The sequence below is a fragment of the Phalangium opilio genome, unplaced genomic scaffold, assembly GCF_054372755.1.
Source record: "Phalangium opilio isolate 3A_F unplaced genomic scaffold, DU_Popi_V2 ptg000070l_1, whole genome shotgun sequence".
NCBI lineage: Eukaryota > Metazoa > Arthropoda > Arachnida > Opiliones > Phalangiidae > Phalangium > Phalangium opilio.
The window spans coordinates 16,068,452-16,086,971 of NW_028324182.1; the positions used below are offsets into that span (position 1 = coordinate 16,068,452).

General features: G+C 37.9%; 1 long non-coding RNA gene across 1 annotated transcript in view; it reads left to right on the plus strand.

Annotated features, from left to right (window-relative positions):
* Positions 1-181: 181 nt before the first annotated feature.
* LOC149661997 (uncharacterized) overlaps positions 182-18,520 on the plus strand; it is a 43,387-nt gene continuing 25,048 nt past the window's right edge. The window contains exons 1-2 of the long non-coding RNA XR_016369032.1: positions 182-254; positions 14,625-14,725. This is a non-coding gene — a long non-coding RNA (uncharacterized LOC149661997). The remainder of the gene's footprint in view (positions 255-14,624; positions 14,726-18,520) is intronic.

An 18,520-nucleotide genomic window follows, 5' to 3' on the forward strand; every position in this document is an offset into this window, starting at 1 on the left:
AACGCGTGGTCGCCTGCGATTGAAGAAGCATTGTTTCTCGTGATCTTTATTTTAATTTTTAATTATAATAACCTTGAAAATTAACAATATCCGCGAGTAACCGATGTTCTTTACGTGTGTAGAAATTATAAATACGAAATGTGAGAGTATCATGATTCATGAGGACTTTGTGAGTAGCAGCAGTAGCTGCGTTATCTTAAGCCTTGGACCTCCAACTAGAAAATCCACGTGGCGCACCCGCATTGCACTTAAAGGTAATTGCGATTTCGTTATATTTTATTAGCACTTTTAAGTATTTCTGGTTTTAAAATTGCGTAAGCGTGTCGCGGGATACTAAATTAACTTAAGTACATTAAAGTGAGGTTATGTTTGGTTAGGGTTCGTACAGGCTTGGCCTTGTTCGGCGAGGGGAGGGGGGGGTTCAATCTCGCGTCCATTTATTATATGGTTCAAGATTACTGACCATTTACTTAAGTACCTTTGGTCGAAGGCGTTGAAAACTGATAAGCCAGTCCACAATACGTAAGCAAAACCCCGATTAAGGTTAATAAAAACCGCCTATCCACGTAAAAGAAACCCATCCCTGACATAGCGAACCTATTAGCTTGAACAATGTTCGTTAAGTATCGAAGACACAGACACGAGTTAAAGGCTCTTCCATTAGCCACCATTCTCGCCAACAAGGCTTTTCTAAGCGTCTCAACTATGGCAGTGTGTGCTCTGTCCACGCTGTCCGAGATCTCGATGACAGCCATTGCCATAATGGTATTTACGACTATAATCGAGACGGAACACCACGTCATCAAATGAACGTGATCGCTCGAGGCGATGAAGATCCAACTGGCCGTGAGAACCACTTCTAATACGAAACTTAAGATCCAGACGAAGTACACTAAGGAATAGTCCTCGTTGATCTTGATGGATGTCTTGTAACACTTCTCGTACTGGTAGCAAATGCGTCGTACCGACATAGGACATTCAACGGTTGCTAACTCCGCTCGTAATCCTCCATGGAAAGTTTTCGTTTGTTTCTCCAATTGAAAGTAACGTCTAATGAATACGCAACCAGACCATATGACTGTCGAATGATTAAGCAAGTAGAACGAGACATCAAGAGTCAGTAACCATCGACAGTAGTAAGGGTTATCAAAGGGTGTTACGAAGAAGAAGATCCCCACTAAACGGTTGATCATGTCATCATCCAAAGCCAAGAAAAACGCGACTATCCAAGATACGGTGATCAAAGCGTAGCAGACTATCATGCAAAACGAGTAAATTATGGATTTCAAGGTGTTCTTTTCGTACCTCGAAGGATAAGGTTGCATTCCCGCACTAACGTAAGTTGAAATTGTTGTCCCACTCATTTTGACCAAAGCCAGTAAGGATACGACAAAGGTGAGAAGGTTACGCACGATGAGAGTTGCGTAGACGAAATTTAGGACACGGAAAATTAGAATGACGCATTGTTCGAAAAATAAAATGTACCAGTACAAGTCGACGCATCGAACTGAGCTCCCATTGCGAGATACAGAAAGCCACGGTGGTAAATACTTCATTGTAAGAAGTACCCAACCGTAAGCTTCAATTGCCAGAATCTTTATGACCATATCACCAATTGAGTCAATTGTAATTTGATTTTCCCGAAGGCTCCTGCATAGCTGAAATGTCATTCAAAGTTGACGTTTCCTTTTCCATTTCTATAGCTTTAATTTCTATGAACGTCAGCTTTCTGTCAATTTCACCGTGATTTGTTTATTATACTTTGAACTCTAAATAAAAATACACTAGTGATATAAAATAACAACATTTTAATGGTATCGTATTTCAAAGTACATGTGATTATGGTTGTCAGTTATAAACGACTTAATATGATTGGAGTATTTGAAAGAAATACTTAGTTCGTAGCCTGTAATAACATAGTAACAAGTAGAATCAGAAAAGTCAATTCGAGTCAAAGTTAGGGACGCTCAATGTTATCTTAAAAATAAAATAAGTTGCAAGCATTTTGCATTACCCTCTACCGAAATAATGGCGTAACGTTGATCGTTACTCCATTACAAAGTGATAATTAATTCGTTTTGTCAGTATGATAGTGAACAGTTCGATATTAGCGTTCCATTTAATGGCAATACGGGTTCTTCCACCTTGGCTGAAACTTGATAAAGTACAATTGCAATGTTGAATGTATTGGTCAAGGCTATTACGAAAGTCTTGACATCGATTTCTCCTATTCCGCCGTTACTCATCTTAATTTTTGTTCTCGCGAAGCATTCCTTGTACTTAAAGAGCAAATAAGTAGATATTCTGCTCATGTCCCGCCTGATAACCATTTCGCCCAAGATATTACATATCTGAGTTTGCTTTTGTCCGGTTTCATTCGAGACGCTGGTCAAACTATACATCTGAATCGCGGAATTGACAGTTCCCAGCAAGAAACTAATGGCATGACCCGTATACTTCTTCTCCAGTACAAAGTAGAAAATTGGTATCATGATGGCAAGTCCAGAGATCATTTCCAATAGGCAGGCCACCCCGGAATAATGCTTGATCGAACGTTTAAAGTTACAGACGCATTGGTATAAAGGGTTCTTCAAGATGGTTTTAATTTCGTCCGGAGTTAGATACTCTATTTTCGACGCGGCCGTGACACGATGTACCAAGAAGTTCAAATCCTCAGTCATGGAAGTGTAGTCTTTGAGAAACCATACCATATTAAGCCATTGTACGAACAGAAAGCAGATTGTTAAGGGGAGACCGGCAATGTTCAGGATTATTTGGTATTTAGAGAAATGAATCCGTCGTTTCGGGGACGCATCCTGACCGAATTTTTCAACTTCTTTTCGTTTCGTAATTATAAAAAAGAGCAAAAACCCAAAGCATTGGACAGATTGTCCGATGAAGCTAAGGACGATGCTTTTTCGAAAAAACCAACATTTCGATGTAGCTCTATTTACAAGAGTGGTTCTCCTCTTCTTGGCTAAAATCGAGCACAAAACGACCGTGAGAATCCCTTGAAAACAGAAAAAGAAACGTAGAAGAAGTTGACCGAACCGAACGGTCTTAATTACGCTTATATAGAGCGTAATTATTTGAGTGATCGTGTAAACCAGTGAAATGGATATTCCAAAAATATCTAGTACTCGTAGCCATTTGGAAATCGGACGTCGTTTGGAAACTATAATTCTGGTCCTTCTACGAGAGACAAACATCGTTAAACTAACTGTGGAATTAGGAATCAAGTTAAATACGAGCTGTCCCTTTGTTTTCATCGCGTGACGATTTTAATTTCGCGTTGAATACATTAACATTTTCCCCTCCCAGACTGCGAATATGTGTTATAAAAACAAAATTTCATTAGAAAGTACATTTGTGCCTTAACGTTTTATTATTCATTTGCTGGAAATAACATCTTTTGTTGTTATACATTAAGACTAAACCTTAAGAGAACAATGAAGTCTAGAAGTTCCTTTGAATCGATATCCGTTTCACACGTCACGAATGTTTAAGGATTGCTTTTTTTCTCTAAGGTCGTTTTCTTTGACTTTCATTGCGAGTTAAATTAACATTAAGTGCGCGCGTCATCAACTATATTTGTTTACTTAACAAAGAACATTACTATTTTGTTTCTCAATCGTACCTAAGAGTTTTTCGAACCTTGCATCAGTGATATTTGATAAAGAATGATTACTAAACTAAATGCCGTCGTGATTAAGCTACAAATGACTTTGTTATCCACTTCTTTTAATTGGATACAGTTAAATTTAATTTTACCGCTCGAGAAACAAACTTTATACTTGTTCAGTCTGCTGAGGTTTGGTCTTGGCAAATTTGGTTGACAAATTAAATTGCCTAGAGTCTGACTGATATCTTCTTTGATGCTACCCGCATTGTCCGAAACGCGAACGAAAATTATGTAACACGTTAAACAGTAGCACATGGATAGCACCATGATCTCGCGAAATAATCCGTAACCACGATCTAGGACAAAGTAAATGATGGGAAATATGACGCCTAACCGTAAACAGAAACTGATCAAAAAGACATTTAGCGAGTAGAAGTTGGTAACATTTTTAAAAGACTTCAAACATATTACAATTTTGAATCGAAGAGACATGATCATTTCGTAACAGTTAGGATCCAAAGATTTCACTCTCTCTCGCAAGTCTTTCAAACTGTCGACGTACCCACTGTACTCGTTCAGGACTTTGAAAACGTGAACCAAGTTGAAAATCGCGCTTACTAGTGTTGTACACAACATGGCTATATTCAACGCCTCGTAATGCCGCAACTCGGTTTCGTTCGGGATGTCCTTTAGCAAGTGATTGATATTGAATTCCATGTTTCTGAGCCGGCCGACTAACGAGGATGTAACAACGACAAATACGAGCAACATCAAGCCGAGTTCAATCAGATGGGACCGGAAAGGGTAGAGCCTGATGTCCCGGCGAAGGGTGAACGTCTTAGTTCGTTGACGAAAGTTGAGAATAAGCAGGTACGCCATAGCGTAGGCGTAAACGCTGAAGAAAAGTCTAAAGATCACCATTTGAAACGTCGGGCAGTAACAGAATGTCATGACGGTGTGCGTGGTTTGAATTATGGCGTTAATTTGGGTTGCAATGATACCGAGAATGTCTGTCGCTTTGAATACCCAAAGGACACGAGTTATAGGGAAAGAAAAGTCCTTGGAAAACATTCCGTAGTTCGTTTTAACCGAATGATAGCGAAAGAGTGTTCTTAGTTTTGTCTTAAGAAGTTGGAGATACTCGGGGAAAAATATGATCGATTGGAAGAGGAGTTGCAATTTGCGAAAGAGCGTGACAGTGGGCGGTGTTTTTGTAATGCCCTTCTTATCTCTGTATTCAGTATTTTCATTATTTATAGTTCTTTTCAAATGACAAAGATCGGTAGTTGCAAAGGCTTTTTTCTTCGTTTTTCAATAATGACCATTTTGACATAAACAGAAAGGAATAGTTTCTTTTCGAGTCGTTCAAGTTGTTATTTGATAGAGTATTACCGCTGTTCCAAATACAAAGGAAAAAATCAATAATATCATGCTTCTATCAAGGTTTCCTACACCTCCGCAATTCAACTTGACACCAACCCCTTGGAAACATATTTTTAGCTTTAATAGACCATGCGAAATTTCTCGCGTGTTAGTTTCACTTTGAATCAATGACGTCAACGCGGACAAAATGGATTGTTTTATCACCATTGTCTCGTGCGAGGTTTCGATGAAAACCAACATTATTAGAATGGAGAAGCAAATTTCGGCTACGAAGTACCAACCCAATTCCGAAAAAGGGTTCTTCATGGCGAAGGAAAATATTGGGAATGCTACACTCAACTGTAAACTGTTGAATAGAACAATAACGGCCATGGAGTAGCTGGACACGAAAGTACGGTAGTTTTTGGAACAGAATGACATGTCTCTCTTCAATTCATTTATATTGACTTGGGTCGCTGTTGCACTGCCCGCTATTCGCGTCACGGTATCGTTCAAACGTTTCAAAGGTTCCCTTAATTGAAGATAGTCGTTAACCAGTAACGTTACGTTGACAAAGACGATCGCGAACATCATTTGTGGCATCAGTAGCATTTGGTATTTTAAAATGTTTTTACCAGCCTTGTACGCCCAATTCCGGCTATGAATTGAGTCGTTGTATCCAAGTACATCCTCCAATACGTTACCTTCCAGAGATTTGCAGTCAACCAGTTGCGTTGTAATGAGAATTGCGACAACAAACCCGACGGTGAGAATTGACAAGACAATTACGGGAGGCGTAAAGTTTATGGTGGTATCTTTGCGACGGTTTTTCAAGTAAAATATTAGCGAGGAGATGAATGTCTCAAGCGACAGCATAAGGAAAAAGACGTAGGACAGAACAGTATTTAGCGACTTAAATATGTACTTATCGTTGCAAAAGAAAACGCAACCCCAAAGTTCCTCCGTTATATTAATTGTGGCGATTATAAGAGCTACAATTCCATACACGTTTCTTGCCTTCATTTTGAAGATACTTGGGTCGACCGTCCCCAGTTTTTATATAATTTAATATCTGATATTCGTGTTTAAAGCTGGCGTGTTCCCAAAATATCGATCGTAATATTGGAACTCCCCATTTAAACTCGGGTTAGAAAGAAGCAATGTAAATAATATTGGAAACTGAAAAGGTTTTGTTGCTTCTTGTATTTGAAATGCCTTTTTCTTTCGTATAATAAATATGACAGGTAACACGAAAAATATAGATCATTCAAAACAATTTAATCGAATGTCCAATACACTTTGTATAATATACAATGTGTTGCTATACATGGTAGTTCTTTCAAGGAACTTTACTCAATTAAAATTAATCTTTATTTAAGTAAGTAATTATTGATTGCGTCTAAAATAGTGTCCTTTGGGTGCGTTGCTAGCCTGTTTATGATATCTGGTAGAGAATTACAGCCAAGTTTAAAGTTGACGATATGGCCGTGAACCAATATTTCCGATCTATGGAAACTATACCAGCCGCGTCCAACTGAACCGGACAAGTCTTGAAGTTTTCTTTCATTATGAATAACTCGTCGCTCATCTCTTCATCTTCGTTCTTGATAACCTAATTTAAGTAAAACACACGCACAAGAATCAAGTTCAAGACAATTTCGAATCCAGGTATCAAAACGGGTATTACCATCTCAGACAAGTAATCGTCAATGTCCTCGTGAATTTGGCCAGCGCTATGCGACGTCTCGCAAAAGGTAACCATCATGGAGAAAGAGAAAACGACTTGCAATAACATGTTGACGATCAAGGTCTCGCTTGACTTGGAGACGCATAACCAAATGATGGGAAAGGTGACATTACCGTAAAGATCGAGGCTCCACAGCAAGGACAGGATGGAGTAATTCGATATGAAGCGTAAGAAGTTTTTTCCGCAACTGTACATCTCGTTTTTCACTTTATCCTTTTCGGTTATCAAACCGGCGGTTTCCGGCATTTCATTCATTACTTCTACTTTGTTCCTCAAGCGCTTTAGTTCGCCGATGTGGTCGTTATATTCGTTGATAAATACGGCGAGAACGAAGGCGCTGGAAATGTAGGACAAGGCGACCAAACCCAATTCGATACTTTGAATAGCTTCTTGTTTTTTGGGCTCATTTATCGTTTCGTTTTTCATATCTCCACTACGCTGGCTCATGAATTCTCCAGTCATACCTGTTCCGACAAATACGCCACCGAGAATTAATATGCTTCCACCGACAACCAGGATGACCAAAACATTGGGTTTCAATATCTGTCCGCGACGATGGAATCCTCGTCTGCTATTCTTATCTCCTCGATGTTTGTAAACTGAAATCACGTTGATCATAGCTACCGCCATTGAGTGACAAAAAATGGACATGATGAAAATGATGGATTTCATTTCAGTTTTAATAACTAATAGTTGTTTTATACTTGTATAAAACTGAAAAACCAAATTGACAAGGGCACTAACGGCGAAAAATATCTCGAGCAACTTTTGCCAAATGCATACTGGACGATAACTTTTCGATTTGTCAGGAAAATCCGGTGTTTCCACCCTCTTGGGTTCCTTGTAAATCATAGGCTCAATCTTGGACATTTTCACGCGTCCGCTTAAAGTATTTGGGTATTTCTTCATGTTCATGTTCGGAACGATTAAGGACGTCTATCTGAGCAATATTAATAGCTGACCAGTCCGTTAGGATAACGGTGGAATACTGTACGAACCTTTTAATACTGACGTATTTCGATTTCCTACTTGTAATATTATTATAATGAAATGAATGGCGTGAATAATAAAGGTTTCCGCCAACGTTTTCAGTCACGATAAATATTGATCAATAACCCGAGTAAAGTTGTTTTGGTATAGCCGCAATAATATAATATCGACTTGGGGGAGTTATTTTTCTTGGCAAGGTTCAACTAATGAGATATTCTCATTCCTTATGCATATAAAGTTGCGGCGACCGTTTGAAGATGATGGTTATTACTTCTCAAACTTGACCCTCTAACTTTTTTAATAGCGACTTTTATGTCTTTCCCAACAATGAAATGGTGTGTGTTTGTCTTTGCCATGGCCTGTTATTAATGGAAATGCGTCAAAAGCGTTTGTTTGACGCCTTCATTCGTGTCACGTATTCAAGTTTATTTATACATTAAAGTCGACACATATTCTGGGAAAAATACGCGATAAGACTAAATGTTTTCCTTGGATCGATTTAGACAATGCGGTTTTGTTTTTTTTGGTCAGCAAAGTTTTACGACAATTGGCTGAATGGCTGAATAATAAAGACAATAAAGAGACCGGATGATTATTTATCAAGTAATAAAATTAAATAAATTAAAAAATTTGAATTTAGTGGTGATCTTGGGAACATCCAAGGCGCTCAAATGCTATGACTTTTATGAACGCGAAAGCCACATTATTATCCGTCGAGTTGGATACAACTGAACCTTTAACCACAAAATGAGAAAATGAATAACATAATATTAATAAATATTAATCGACTTCTGCATGCAAGTCCTTAGTGTCATGAGCACAAAAGAACCTATCGATATAAACAGTAGTGGTTTTCCTCACGCACACATATACAACTTTATTAAGACATAGCGCCGAAATATTTATTTTTGTCTCGATGTTAAGGAGTTTCCAATTGGCAACCCTATTGTTTGCGCTCTAACTTCTTTTTAACACTTGGACCATTCGTAGCATTTTCATTAATATGAAATTTCGGCACGCAATTTCTAAGGTTTTTGTTTTTTAATTTTTCTTTTGGTCTAAAACATATTATTGTTAGCGTCTTAGCAACCAGACTTCATTACGTATCTGAAGAACAACGCGAAAACTTGCTCTTTATCCAAACCCTAACATAATTGAAATTATATTCAAATATGAAAGTCAAATGTTTTTAAAATTAGTTCGATGGAATATAAATTTAATTAAAACGGCGTTGTCGTCGAATTTTGAGTAATTGCAAAATCGATAAAAGAAAATGCTTCAAAAACTGAAGTCCAGTTTTCGTTATTTCAAAATGGTTAGAGCCACCGTCTTGGAGAAACTCTTTAAGGGTCTGATAGTCGGGATTTTGTATATTAACTTGATGGTTCAAGTTATGTTCATGATGCTAGTGATGTACATTCCGCCAAGTCTCTATTATTGCAGCTTACGGGTTTACCTTCTCTACCATTCTGTCTTGGTTATCGCTGCCATGCACGTGTGTTTCTCCAACAGTGACTTCAAAATATTCGACCCAGAGGCTTTGAAACGTCGGCTTTCGACACTGAAGACGAAAAATACGTTAGGCATGTACATCGTTAACTTTGGATTCGTCTTCATCCTTCCGTGGTTTATTTGGGATGAAATTAAATACGTAATTGGTCAAGAACTGTACGATATAACTCTTCCGTCGCTGATACCCAGTTTGAATAGAACCGAGATGGCCAAGAATATCAATTGCGTCCTAAATTACACGGCATTTTCATCGTTCGTCGTTAACTGTATCTTCGTCATACTCTTCATGTCCAACTATAACTATCATCTTCAAGGTTTAGTCAGGTTTAACAATAAGGCGAGGCTCGTTCTGAACAGGAGTACGGCGGTTAACGTCCTTCTAGACGAAGAACTAAAGCTCTTTAAACAAACTTGTCTAACCGAAACGAAAGATTTGGCGCAGTTTGTCAAGAATTACTCGTGGGCAACCGGGTTATGGGTCATCGACTTCGGAACTTCGTTCATTTTTGTCTTGGTGTATTCGGCTACTTATAACAAGCAAGTCTTTGTCTCCCTTATGTCACTCGCCATCTATTCCATTATCAATTTGTCAGTCTTCGTGGAAACTTCGAAATACGCCAGCAACTTGCAAACTGAATTGTGTCACACCTTCGAGTACGCCATTTCATTTTTCGACCAGAAATACTCCAAGAAATTGTTTCATTTGAAAGATAGGATTGAGTCGTACCATTTGGCGCTTAACATAGCTCGACTCCGATTGGTGGACAGACACACCATGCTTGAACTACTCGTAACAGCGTTCAATACTGGCATAATTCTGTATCAAATTGTACCCAAATAAGCCACCCACGTTTATCCCAAGTGGCCCCGATAAATAATTAAATAGCTTGTCTTGAATAATTCATATTCTTTAGCCCTTAACTTAATAACGAAACTTCGTGCGCGAACTGAATTTTAATTGTCTTTCTCGTTAATCAATAACGAGGCTTTCTGTTTTGGAATATAAAGAAAATTTTAGTAATTAAGAGACTATTTTTATTTATGGCGTAGATCATAATCTCTATAATCGCATTTTAATGAATTACGCGTTAATTAGTTTTAATATGAAATATATAGATTAATATTACTACATTTTAAACAAGTATTGCGTAGGCCTTAAACCTTAGCCTCTCATATGTCAAAACAATTCAAATATTGTGTATCTTACTAAAACTTTTAACTTCAAAATAAATATAATTAAGTGAAGTTTGCAATGTGTATCAACCATACATCAATCAGAATGACAACTCTATTATCACGAGCGTTATACACACGTCAAACCTGAAAGGCGTTGCTTTGTTATTGTATAAACATCAAAATATTTCTTTGAACTCCGTGTTATTTTGGCACAATCTCACCTCAAGTCCGAGGCAACGCTATTTAACTGGACCGTTCCTAGGAAAATAGTCAAATTTATCGGATCTCTAAAAATGGCGCCTCGTTTAATAAAATTATTGGCGTTTTTATGTTTCACGTTTTTATACTTGAACTTAATGCTACAAATATTCCTGAGTGTTTTTGTTTTGTATGTAAAATCTTCTTTTCATTATCGGTTTATGCGCATCTTTTTACTAATCCATTCGGCAATGGTAACCGTCATGGCTCATATTGAATACTTAAAGTTGAAGACGGAAGAATACTCCAGGGCAAATATAATGAAGAGAATATCGACTTTGAGGACGCCAAATACCGTTTTCACGTACTCTATAACCTTTGGATTTCTCTTGATTATACCATTCCTTGTAAGGGAGGAATTCCGTGAAGTAATTGGTCGAGAATTGTTCCTAGTCACGTTGCCTCGATTGATTCCTCAACTGAATGGAACCGAAACTGCCAAAGATATCAACTCGGCAACGAATTATTTCGGATTGACTTCGTTCGCCATCAACAGCTTCGCTATCCTGCATTTTTATTCGTTCTACAATTACCACGTTATAAACTTGATAAAGTTTCGAGATAGTCTGACTCAATTGTTTGTCAAGAGAAGACACACCGGCCTGGATTTGGACCAAGAAATAAACCGGATGAAAACCTGTATTCTAACCGACATTAAGTCAATGTCCAATTTTGTCCGAGGTCATTCCGTTGTCACCGGTATTTGGGTGACTGATTTCATTTTATCTTGCATTTTCCCCATTGTTTATTTTGTGACTTGCGGTTCCCGGATGTTGATAATCCTTTTCACCATTGCCCTTTTTGGGTTGTTTAGTTTTTTCATTTTTGTCGAGACGTCGAGGCGTGCGTTGGCGGTACAAATTGATATCGGACACTTGTTGGAAAGCGCTATCCATCAATTTGACATCAAGTATTCGAAACGTTTCTTTCGATTTAAAGAACGTATTCTGTCCTATCACGTAGCGTTTAGTGTCGCTGATGTTCACATCGTGGACAGACCGCTATTGATTCACCTCTTCGTGGTGACCTTTAACACTTGCATCATATTGTATCAAATGGGACCTAAATTACAACCCAAGTAACGTTTACCGCTCCTTAACCTAAATAGCTCTACTAAACTGTTCTTAATTTAGTCCATGCGTGAATTTAAATATTAGTCACCATCGAGTTGTCGTGCATCCTGCCGCTCATTACCTTCTGTTCATCCGCGATAAGCGTTACCCTTGTTAGAAGAATCAGGAAATACAATTACTAGCATTTTCCAACTATTACGAAATCCATTAACCTTCGTATATAAAACGAAAAAGACTTTCATCACCACTCCCCTCAATGGACAGAAGAAAATACGCCCTTGTTATTGGGGAATTAATAATGAGTGCTCTGGAATTTCACGTGAACTGTTTTGGCTAAAGCCCATATAGTCTGTCCATGTTATAAGATGGAATATTATTGAAATATGTAGTCATATTGAAACAAGCCTTTGACTCTACTACCATTTTCTCAATGAACCAGACTCCGAGCTAAGTAATTTGGTCTTAATGAAGTCCTAAATGGTACCAATTTTCATAAGTAGAAATTTTGACGAGTCACAGACTCACAGCCGGCGCACGCCATACATTCATTTCCCGTCAAACAGTTAAACCTTAAGTAATGACCTTAAACGAATATTGACTAGGTTTTTTAATGCTCATACCGTGAAGCTGTTTGGGTAAAGTCTCTTAGCGTCAGATAAGACCGAAAGACGGAATCCAGTTTGGTAGCGAGCCGTTGAAATTTTGAGGCTTTCTAAGGTGCTAAGATACTGTCAGTCTAAAATAATTGTGAATTATTGTGGTGAAAAAAAGAGGAGGGAAGACAAAGGAACTCCCACTTAATCGATTTCTTATTGAGCAAGAAAAACTATTCCGTAGCGCTAGATCGTAATCTTCCCTGGCGTATGTCGCGACAAAGTTGGACAGACTCAACGGTACCATTTGTGTCTTATCAGTACGCTTGTCAACAAGTTCCCATAATTACCACAAACTAATTGTTTCTTACGCGTCCCAAGAATATGGCGTTGCTTAAGTCCAGTATGTCATGTTTGTCGCGGCATAAGCCGAAAATTTTAAGTACGTTTACTATTTTGGGTTTCCTGATGTTGTACTTGAACACCGTGTCGCAATTAAGTCTTCTCGTTATTACATTCACGCACCCATTGTACATTCGTTCGTTCATAGTTCGCGTCTTTTTCACTCTTCACGCCATCGCGGTAACTGCCATTCACCATATTTTATACCGGAAACGAAACAAAATATTCGCTGTTTTACCCATAATCGAGGAAACCACGATATACGCCACGAGTCGAGCCATTCTCTGTTTTTCCGTCATGTTCGTTATAACATTCGTCGCTTTGTTCCCAAGGAGTAACGAAGATACGTACGAACCGGAACTCCTGAACGTTTACTTGCCGTACGCGTTACCCGCTTTTAACTCGACGTACATTTTGACGGCCGTCAATAGGCTATATTTTTCATTGGGAACCCTGGCTTACGTCGTCAACTCTTTCAATCTTCTGTTGTTTATGACGGAGTACAACGAACAAATTGCTAGTTTGAAAGCCGTCAGGAATCAGATTAGGAAATTCGTGCAACGTGGTTTGTCCGCTAATTCCAATTACTCCGAGACCGAAAGTATCAAAACCAACCTTCTAGCGTGGTAATTACCATCGCAAGTTGGTAAATTTGTTCCTTAAGTCTGATATTCTGTTTAGAAACCGTCCCACGAAGTCTTGACCACGAAAACAAATTGGACACGATGTCAGACTTAAGGAGTAAATAAGTATTTTGTTTCAATTGCTTCAACAATGGATTATTTTATATAGCATGCGCAACGTCACTAGCTTCGTATCGGACCATTCTACGGTTGTAGCTCTTTGGAGCATTGATTTCTACGGCAACATTACATTGCCAGTCGTATGGATCGCCATCTCTAGGAACAGTACGGTAGATTTCACGGGCTTGATCATCAGTTGCGTCTATTCTTTCACGTCATTTCTCGTTTTTACCGAAACATCTTACTACGCCGGCAATATCCACGCCGAAATCGACGACTTATTGGGTCAAATCGTCTTATCTACCAACAAACCGACTGAAAATGATCTATTCGCGGCTAAAGAAACGTTCAAGGGTTGTCACTCTATGCTTGATTCAGCCGGAATCAATACCGTCAATAGACAGTTTATGACTAGCGCCATCGCTTCGACCTTTAACATTGCTATTATTTTGTACCAAGTAGTTCCTCAAGTTGAAAAAGAAAAATACTAAGAAAAAAGCTTAGAAAGCAATTAGACATAATTATATCTATAATTATAAATGTTTGTTGCGTTTTGTTAGTAATCTATATTAATTGGTTTTATTTCAATAATCTTTTTCTCTCGATAAATATTTAAACTAATTACTTATAATTTTTTATCGATTCAAAATAAATTATTTGTTTAGTGTTTAGGGCGTCGTGACTACTGAATATTCTTAATCGTCACGCAATCCATAAATTGACGCAAAATTGGCTGTGTCCCACGCAACTAGTTTAAGTCAAATATAATCCACCCCATACGTCAAGTCACTATAATTATGATTATGATAAATTACCTTAATTTCGTTTTAAATCTAATCAAATGAAAAACAATAACATTTCAACGTCAGATGGAGAGAAGTATAGAAACCAATCGATAAAGTTGAAGCGAAACGTCTCCTTTGTAAACAAAGCCTAAAATTCAATAGTCTATAATTATATAACAATTTAAACCTACTACTACTAAATTAAATTCGAACAGAGCGTCATTATTTAATTATGCAACCTGACCTTACCAATTTAATTTGGGTAAATAACATTTATAGATCATCAATACTAAATTGAACGTAGTGGCATAGTTAATTGATTTTTCTTATTATTTACGTATTTTACTTTTGAATATTTCAGATAGTCATGCAATGAAAAGCGTGGAATTGTGGCCAAATTTAACTAATGAACAATAGTAAGTGGAATTCCACACCGCCAACGTTTTCGAAATCCCATTAATGGTAAGCTCATTTTCATCAGTCACAACTCGTAATTTGTAAAATTTAAGGGAGAGGGGGGATGAAAACGGAAACGGGGTGGTAAATATTAAATTTCCAAGTCGACCGCTCTAGAAACATACACTCTTATCTGACTTAGCGTTATTATTCTGCCATGGACTTTAATATTATAAAGAGGACCGGTAGAGAAGTAGCTTTTTTTCTTTGCATTTCATTTAATTTCACTTCCTCCCGCGCCCCTACCTACCTTTGAAAAGTGTTTTGAAACATTAAGTGACCTTGATATACCAGAAAAAAATGCATATACGTCCCCCTACTCCTACTGCTGCTTTGAACAATGTGATGAAATTTAGAATAATCCTAATTTTAATCTGCTTCTCTGGCAATGCATACCGTGTATGTTTTTTTAACGACAAAGCGCTATCCCTGATTTCCTGTCCCATATAGTCTTTATAATATCCTTGATTCAGCACTATAATTAAATTTTTAGCGAGCCGTATATCTCTAGTTTCGTATATATATATTTGGCATTCCAAAGTATAATTAGTAACGGCGGTGGGTCATTTTTGGCCACATCCGTTGCAAATAATCATTTCTCCATCTTCGAAACTCTTCAAATATCTCTTTCTGACGCGTCCCTTCTTCCTCTCCGCGCGCGCTTGTTTCAACCGCGATGACGCGGGACCCTCGATATACCTTATTCATGAAGGGTAAATGATGATTTCCTCATTTAATTCCATTTATTTCTCGTTACCGTTTCGCTGTACCAAATACCAAATGATTTTTCCAGAAAAAAAACTAAAATCTAAAAGGGGTCATTGTATAATAACGCTACTACAAAACCTTACGTATTTTTATTTTTCAACGTAAGTGGTTTTTTTCTTTGGGTTTTGAATGTGGTTATAGCTCCCATAGCTTCTGAAATTCCCATAGGATCTATGCTTCGATTGAATTACGTATTTTTGGGGGCAATTACTACATTTCGAAATTAAATTGTAGACGCTACATGATATAACTTTATAACAACACGCATAGAATATGTAAATTAATGCGGTTAATAATTAGAATCGAGCCGATCTAAAGCTCTTTGAAGTCAAGTTTATAATTAGGAAACTAGGTAGCTGCATTCTCAAAGACGTTAAAATTCAAAACCATGCCACGAGGTTAATATACTCGAAGCTGCGCCTGTAAAATACTCCAGCCTGCAACACAGGGCTCCCAAATACATTCCAGTCGTCTCATGAAAACTAAAATACTATCGGGATCTCAAAAATCAACTTTATGTAAACGAATACTACATGTTCTTTTTGAAAAATTCCGAAAACATATTTTTTCTGGCACTTATTTGTCGAGTTTTTTCACGTATATACCTTAGTTCTCTTTTTCTTTGCATCTTTTCAGCGCGTTTCAAGTCGAGTTTACAATAAATGTTTAGCTAGTTTTAGGCCTCGATTGGTTTTACAATTTTTTCAAAGGGTTAAATTGGCCTTCCCTTAATGTTAGTTGGCATTCTCTGGGTGGAACGTTGAGTCTTATCTTACACATTCTCTCTTTCTTTCTCTCTCTCTTTCCTCGGAAAATAATTTAAGGCTCTTGGCCATAACTCGAAATTCGCCAAAAATAAGATCCAGTAAGTCTACTGGTTGGTATAGTAAGGGAAAAATAGAGGAAAAAAGGTAACTTGAATTATTAAAGGGAAAATGGAACTGAACGATGGAAAAAGTGAAATTTTATTACAACTAATTAGGTTAATTCAGATAATTACTAATTAGAATAGATGGCGATACTGAAAACAGATTTAAGAACGTTATATAACACAAAATTTGGAACCTTATAAATAAACACGTGATGTTTGAGATGTAAGCCTTTGAAATAGCTCACTGTGCATTTTCCGAGGACGGCAATTTTCTCGTCTCTGTTTGGGTTTAATTACAGTGAAGTAGACGAAAGATTAAGATAAGGCATTTTCTAGACGTAAAATTGTAAGAAAAAAGTGTCTTTCTCCCTTTAATTTGGCGTGGAAAAGGCGGGATATATAACTGCCACGAAATTGCTAGCATCTTGACGACATTTTGCTTGTTTTATAACTTAGTCCGCTCTCGAATGCATCTTTCTTCTCCTCTCTGGTCTTTCTCCCAAAACCTCTTGAAGTGTGAAAAAAAGGATACGTAGCCAAGGCCTAAGTTTTCCGTAGAAATAACGGATCCGTTCAAAACGTTTTCCTTCTCGGTAGAATTAAATATTTCACCTTCTGTTTTGGGTAAAGTGGAAAATCGTGTTGCTCCCCAGCTTCTCGTATTGGGAGTCGTTATACCAGAGAAGAAAGTGCGGGAAGAAGGGTGGGAAGAATAGCTTGGGAGGTTTGCTTTTTCGAAGAGAACGGTATACGACTCGGGACTGAAAACTGGTAGGTCCGAGTTGGTTGAGATATCTTATAGAAGGCGAAACGGAAGATATATCCGATGTTCGGTCCATGCAGTACAGGATGGAGGAATGGCAGTTAGATCTCTTATTTTTACCCTAGCTGCTGTCGAATATGATAGGGAATTAAGATTAACCGCTTCCTAGGGCCTTTTCTTTTCACGATTTATAATACACTTCAAAGGAAGATCTTCCAAAGTCATTTCCACGCGGCGGCTTCTAGGCCTATTTAGAATGTTTGGGGTTTATATTTTTAGGAGGCCATTGTTTATTCCGGCTTTTATTATTATTTTTAAGAAATTCTTTGTTAAGTTTCTCCCATCTTGCATCGGAATTTGGAGGTATGCGAAGAGTTGGTTTTATCGGACGTCCCTTGTATTTAAAACCAACAACGCTTAGGCCTAATTTGAATTTATATTCCCACTATGCTCTTTTCTATTTTTCTTTTAAGTCTTTTAGGCCTTGGAGAGCAATACTTTTAAGCTTTTGGTAGCTATACGATACCGGAAATATGGTCTGAAAAACGACACCTTGTTTCTATCTATATATACTCCGTCAAGTTTATTAGCTAGTTGCTTTTACTTTAGCCAAGTCTGGCCAAGAGTTTGAAAATCCTTTTGCCGTAAAATAAGCCGGAAAAACTCGTGAATTCCTATTAATGCCACAACCAAAAACCATTAAAACGAGGAGAGGGGGGAGAATGAGGGGGAAACTTTAGTTATTTGGTGGAAGAGCCTGACTTGAGTGCTAAGAGGAGACAGGGATTTAATCTAGCGCCCGAAAGATACGACCACTAGCTGGACCATCCCCTCCTTATGTCCTTCCCCCCCCTCTCTCTCTTTCATCCTATTTGCTCTTTACTTACAGAACCTTCTGTCCTCCAATTTTACACTCTTTTTTATAAAGGGGGTTATTTGGCGAGGGAATCCTGAATTATGGACTTAAGATCCGACGACCTCCCTGTACACTTTTTCATTCGCGAATTGCTAGTGAATTTAAAGAATGGCGGGAAATGCGTGAGGAAACTATTGTGATAAGTATTGAATAGCTCCCCACCCCCCTTTTCGTCTATTACGTCGGGGTCGACTAATCTGCAGGTACTCTGAATGTCTGAAATGCAGTCCACGGTAGCAAACCTACTATTTGTAGTATGCAGGTTCGGTTCACATTTACAAATACAAGAAAGCAATACTATAATTCATTGCCTAACATACAGTCGAACAAAATTAGAGTTTCAACTCTGAAATCTCTTGACTAAAATGTAGTACTCTGAAATGCAGTCCTCGAAAATTATTATTTTCAACTCTGAAATCTTTTGACTAAAACGCAGTACTCTGAAATGCAGTCCTAGAAAACTATTATTTTCAACTCTGAAAT